Source organism: Hordeum vulgare, chromosome 1H (genome assembly GCF_904849725.1).
Source record: "Hordeum vulgare subsp. vulgare chromosome 1H, MorexV3_pseudomolecules_assembly, whole genome shotgun sequence".
Taxonomy (NCBI): Eukaryota; Viridiplantae; Streptophyta; class Magnoliopsida; order Poales; family Poaceae; genus Hordeum; species Hordeum vulgare.
Genome location: NC_058518.1, coordinates 483,880,659 through 483,887,771, shown reverse-complemented (window position 1 = coordinate 483,887,771; position 7,113 = coordinate 483,880,659).

Sequence of the window (7,113 nt, the reverse complement as noted above, 5' to 3'; positions counted from 1 at the left end):
AATACCAATGAGATGGTACCCATGGCCTCTTGACCTGATTGATTAAAGCCATGAATAACCACATTTGACTGGCTCGGATCCACCATCTATCATAATGCGATTCGTTGGCAAGTCATCAATCTAACCAAACATCACGAGAGGTCTGTTATGCTTCTTTGAGCCTAACAACATGTCTTCATCCGAGAATGTAATATTTAACACATTACTTAGTTTAGCTTCTATCTGCGAGACTTCCACTCTATAATCTTCTGGAAATGACACTGTAGTAACTAGTGCCTTACGTAAATCCGAACAAAGAGACAAAGCATCATACAAAGAAAGCATAGCTGGTATTTTCTTCAAATGCGAGATTACATCATACTTGACCGACACCTTAGAGGGCGGGTCCATTGTCTGATTCTGAGCTACATCTTTGTTTCTAGGCTCCTTTCTATGTGAAGGATGGGGGTCAACTAACTGGCGACCTGATCTAAGGTGGACCTGGTCCACTTCTGGCGCATCTTCTTCGGGGAAATGAAGAGACTCGTCATCATCATCAAACACATCGGTAGTGAGAACGTTTAATTCTTCACTTGTAGGAACCTTCATGCGGTTCGTCACGTGCTGATTCAAAAATGTTATTATAGGGCTAGATTCGGTAACACCCTGGTTTGATCTGTGGTTGCTACCTAGGTTGTCCACAAGGGGCTATTTTGCATAATTCTGGTATGGCTTTGCCTGGACTTTAATAAAAGTTGAGGCTGGGAGGAGACCCCTCTGTTTTCGAAAAAAAACATCGCCCCATTCACACTCACGCTGATCTATCTGAGATGAAAGAAGTTGGGTAGTCCATGAAATATATTCAACTACTTACTACATGGGGGCCGTCTCTTCAGTTGGTCAACCTCTTCCGAGATGAAACTACTCCCAAAGGTCAAAGTTAAATGCCAACGATATACGTGCTAGCTAGCTGCCTCGAGATCAAAGTTCACGTCCCCTTTTTCTGTACCTGCCCGTTTTGTGAGAGGACGTTGACTTCCCATCCCTAAAGATTATCAGTTTGGAGTGGACTACATTTCCTGGAACACAAAGCAAAGCAAAGCCCAGACCTTTTCTTTCAAATGCGCACAAATTTGACATAGACTCTGCGTCCTTACTGTTCTAGTGTGCGGAACAATTCTCTGTCTTTCTGGAGATTTGATGTACCGAGCTCGAAATGAATTAACTGAAAGCTATGCACACGCAGGCAAAATAGTTGCCGGATGTTGCACCCAACTCATGCAATGCCACTTGAAGCAAAGGGTAGGCTTCATCGCATCATCTAACTTAAACTTACCCCATTTTTTGCATCTGTTGAAGATCGAGTTCGTGTCCGTCGCTTTTACATCTGCTGAAGATCCTCTCGATCTCACACATCACGCCGTTGGTCGCTCGTCCATTGCACAACGGCCGATGTTCGAGAAGGTCAAAGGCCCGCAACCTGCTTCAGCTAGCTAGAGTCGGGGCCTTTTCCAATGGAAAGCAAAGTCTCCGCGCCTTTCGCTTGGCCGCAACAGTCGTCAAAAAGAATTAACGTTAACGAAACCGAAAAGTCAAATTAATTAGTGTTAGTACTTGGCGTCTTTCAGTCGGCACTTGGAGTACTAATTGTAAAATACTTAGTGATAGTTTACATGTGCAACCGTTAGTTTTTTCTTTGTGGCGAACATAAAATCATTACTAATTGACAAAGGGATCAACTTAAACTACGAGTCTACTATCATGTTTATTTTCTTTTAGAATGCGAAGTATAGGAACCAATCTCGGGTAGAAATAGAAAGTCATTCATATGAATCAGAAGGCTTCAAAGAAAAAAAATACTACAAAAATCTTATCTTATACTAAAATTCATGTGAAAATCCTCCGCTCAAAGGAGCCCTACTACTACTACTACAGTGAAGGCTGACTTGTGTGCATCTCTTGACGGTCGGCAGTGGAAAACAATCAAACATGCATATCTATTACCCCATTTAGTATATAAAGCACTAACAATCAGACTACCGATATATGAAATCCTATCAGACTAGTGGATGGCCGTCGGATTAGTAGCACAATTAATGTTGGATCCTATATGAGAATAGAGATAGCCTGAGGCTGATTGCTAGATTTTTCCATACTGACACACTTTAATTACGGTGCTTCCTGTAACTGCCCCGAAACTAGCGCCTGCCGCCCATGCTGCTACTATTGCTTCTTTCATCGTTCAACCGCGTGATAATGTCTCATTTCCCTCTTTAAAAAAAGTCTTATTTCATACTAGTAAAATTACATGAAAACTGTTTGTTTTAGAAAAAAAAATCAACTTTTTTCGGATGCTAGTAAAATTTCATTTCAACCGCTTCCGTTTAATGAAAGGAGTGTGCATCCAGTCTGGTACTTTATGTTGTTTTTGCTTCCAGTGATGAGACAATTTGCTTCTATTAGAAACAACAGTTGGTTGGACCTAACAAATAAGTATGTCCAAGAACTATGCTTCCATGTAACAATTTTCTTGTGTCGGAAAGTTTGTTTGTACCTACATTGGACAATTCAAGCCCCACATATATTCTCTATAGTGTTTCCAACACAAGGAAACTTTGCTTCCATCGGTTAGGAAAGAGTTTCCATCGTAAATCTAAGTTGCTTCTAACTGAATATAAATTTATTTTCATGCTTCTTCCATTCATAGTTTATTCAACTTTTTTTCTATGCATGTACTGTGACACTTTATCTTATTTCAAACGCGGTAAATTTTTGCTTCCATTGACGAGGCAATTTGCTCTGTTGGAATCGAAATATTGTTGGCCTAACAAAAAATTGTATTCAAGAACTATGCTTCCATTAAATAAATTTGTGCTGCAGCCGCTGACCTCGACGGCCGATTCGTTTACACCAGGGACGTGGGCAACCAACCCAGCAGAATGCTCCATTTCAGACAGTTCGTCTCGCAACGACCGACCAAGTGCTGTACTGACGAGTGGTACCTTCCAAGAATCCTCGGCTGAGCTCAAAACGCGAGATTTTCGACACGGATTATTTGACGCTGGCAGTAAGAATTGACGGAGCGCTAAGCTTAGTGTTTTCCGAGACCACCCGAAGCAGCTTGCTTCCCACGCCTTTTCCCCGCACGCACACGCCAAATGCCTTCCATGTTCTAAAGCCTTCCTTTCTCCCCCTCCCTCCACTTCCTATATATACGCACGCCCGCCAAAGAAAGAACCCATCAGAAATTCAGCAGGCCACAAGCAAGCTCGAGATCATCAGAGTCCCAATTCGCAACACAGAAGAAAGGAAAGAAGAGAAGATGGCCATGTCCACCGTGGGCAAGCAATGGACGCGCGTGCAGGCATTCTGATAGTTCAGTCGGGCACAGCAGGCATCAGCCTTTGCAGAATTTAGCATCATACGAATTGCTATCATCATGTAATAAAATGTTGTTTTCCAGCAGAATCAGTAATGCAGTCGAATTCCTTCATGCACAGCCACTCTGCTTCATTCGCGCGCACACACACATAAAAATTCACTCTGCTTCGCGTTCATCTGGCAGCCAATCCACGCAATTAATGTGACCGATCGATTGACGTATCAATTCTCCTGCCCTTTTACGCCAACAACCGAGTGAACATTGATCAGTTCGGCATGAACCGACCGATGACCATGATTGAGCTCACTGATGACCTAAGACATGCATGCATCAATGCATATATGGTTGGTTTGACGTAAGCCATGTGCTGTCTACCCCGCTAACTAACTAACTAATTAACGAGCCCTTACTTGGTGATCGATAAGTCAATTGATCGGTCACATTGCTCAAACTGGGCGTGGTTGGCAGACAGTTGGCACCGAGTTTGCGTGCAGTGAACAGAAAAGTTTATTGAAATTCGGTGGCAGGCGTCGGCATGACGAGCAAAGGAAATTGCAACACATATTTTAATGTTTTTAACACGCATTAAGACAGTTCTACTAGTAGCACGTGACTAACTAACCCGTGGCAGAGCCCCATGATACCAACCAATGATCGCCCATGATCCATGGAAAGGCGTCATGTTCCTCGGAGAGATGGAGCCCAGGTGAGCATGATGAGCACCGTGGCGTCAACATAAAAAGAAGACGACGATGGTAGCTGCCAGTGGCCAATGCAACTACTCCGGAAACGCAGCGGCTGTCCAATCATGACGAGGCGACGTGTCAATCGAGTCGCGCCATGTGTGTTGTGTAGCATGTTGTTTCCTCCGTCCGAAAATAACTGTCTCAACTTTGTACTAGCTTTAATATAAAATTGTATTAAGCTTAAGACACTTATTTTAGGACGGAGGGAGTACATGGCAGCCGCGCCACACCAACTGGTTCCTCTCCTTGTCCACACATGTGCTGAGTTCAGTTAGTTAGTTAGTTTTGTTGTCAGAAGATGTACGTTATCAACGTAGTACTACAAGGAAGCAAGCAGAGCATTATAGCTGACCAAGGATCACCGATGACGTCGAATCAGTTTCGCGATCAGCAGCGACGTATGCGTCAGAGTCCGGGCGACACAGAAGTGTACGGCACCGGGGCATCGAGACTCCGTGGCTCTTCTTCGCTCGTCCACGACATTTAGAAAGATGGGCATTTAGTAAGAGGTTGAGAGGAACGGACACGAGCGCCGTCACATTTTATAATTTCTTGGCACTTTTCAGTATCCTCGGTAATATATCATATGCCTATTTTTTGCTCGTCCTCATTTTGCACGGTTAACTATATTACTTTCAATTTTTTATTTTTTAAATATATATATCAAGGCACTTTTCAGTATTCTCGGCAATATTTTATAGGCCTCACATTTGCCCTACGATCGATATTTTGGAAATATTATGATTTTATGTAGGCATTCAACATCCGCCGTAGTTGGCGGCGTGCATGGATGAACGTTATGTGTAATTTGAATTTATTTTTTGTCCGAGTGTGTCATTTTAGTTAGGACAAATAATTGATGGTGATTTCTATTCGTTTTGCAAACTTTACAAATATCGGCTCGTTTACTAATTTATTTCTTGCGCCTGCTATTTTATACTGAGCGGTGACAATTCATCATGGTCGGGCGGATTTCATCATTTTCACCATTTGATAATTTATTCTTTTAATTACATTATCTTTTTCTTCGGCCAAAACTAGTGTCAACAGATGCCCCTCGAGGTCTGGGTCCGAAGAGATATTTTGATTCGGATCCAGAGCTCGAAACTTGACAATCCATTTTATGATCGCAGTATTTTCAAGTCCACATGGACTCTTGCTTTATTTTAATATTCCCCTTTTGAAGTGTCCGACTTTTATTCAAATGTTCACCAGCTATACGTGGATGGATACTCTGTTTTTTCCTACACGATACATTCTTTTTAATTTCAATTTAGGCTTGGATTTTTTTAGTGCAGTTGAACTTAACACTTCAGAGTTTAAACCCATGAAGGTTGTTTCAGCTTAACATTTTTAGACCATGCTTACATTTTAGGCTCATATAGCATTGCAGCAGTTTGTATGTGTTGGTTTTGGCTCTCGAAGTATTACAACACTTATAGACATATGCTTATTCATTTGATGTTAGGAGCATTTACTCCTATACTCATACGTGTGAACTTCATTTTCTCAATGAATATTTAATTTCAATTGATTGGTTGCACCATAGTTTATACTCTTAAGATGTTGGGCTATTATTTTATTTGCCGTAATTTATACTCATAAGGGTATGGAGTATCATAGTTTATACTCATATGTTGTTGGAATAATATTTCTTTTATCATATTTTAGAATCATAAGTTTATTGGAGTAAACTTGTTTTTATTGCCCCATTTTATACTCGTGGGGTTTTGGAGTGTATGTGTTTATATCACAGTTTATACTCATAAGTTCATTGGAGTAAACCTTGTTTTTTATTGCCTCAGTTTACACTCGTGGGGTTTTGAAATGTATGTGTTTATATCACAGTTTATACTCATAAGTTTATTGGAGTAACATTTTAGGTCTCCTAGTTTATACTAGTAAGGGTATGAAGTATGTTATATTTTTCACTTTTCTCTTTGTCGTATCAAAATTTATACTCGTAAGTCGTTAAAGTAAAATTTATGTGCCTCAGTTTATGCTCGTGGGAACATGGAGTATATCTTTTTTGGAGCCCCAGTTTAGACTCATGAGGGTATGGAGTGTTTTTCCTTTTGCATCACAATTTAGACTCGTAAATATATTGGAGTAACATTTTATGTGCTCCAATTTATACTCGTGGGAACATGGAGTATATTTTTTTTTGGTGCCCCTGTTTAGACTCGTGAGGGTATGGAGTGTTTTTCCTTTGGCATCACAGTTTAGACTCGTAAGTATATTAAAGCAACATTTTATATGCTCCAATTTATACTCGTGGGAACATGGAGTATATTTTTTTTGGTGCCTCAGTTTAGACACGTGAGGGTATGAAGTTTTTTTCCTTTTGCATCACAGTTTAGGCTCGTAAGTATATTGGAGTGACATTTTATGTGCTCCAATTTATACTCGTGGGAACATGGAGTACATTTTTTTTATGCCCCAGTTTAGACTCGTGAGGGTATGCAGTGCTTTTCCTTTCGCATCACAGTTTAGACGCGTAAGTTATTAGAGTAATATTTTCTTTGAGTGTCCCATTTTAAACTCGTGAGGGTATGGAGTACACTTGATTTTCTTTTTGCATCACAGTTTAGACTCGTAAGTTATTAGAGTATATTTTATTTGCTTCACAGTTTATACTCATAAGTTTATTAAAGTAACATTTTATGTGCCTCAGTTTATACTCATGAGGGTATGGAGTATTTTTTTTTGTGCACTCGTAAGTTTATTAGAGTAACATTTGTTTACATCACAGTTTATTGGAGTATTCTTTTTGTGCCCCAGTTTAGACTCATATGGTTGTGGCGTATTTTTTATTTTGATGCCCCAGTTTATACTCGTGAGGGTATGGAGTATTTTTTTTAAGCATAGTAACGCTTCAAAAATTTCGTATTTATCGGTGGCGGATAGTACTCGCCGTCTAGGGAAGTTATCCTGTAAGCACCACTAGAGTAGACTTCTTTTACGATGTAGGGACCCTCCCATTTTGGCTCAAACTTTCCTCCCATT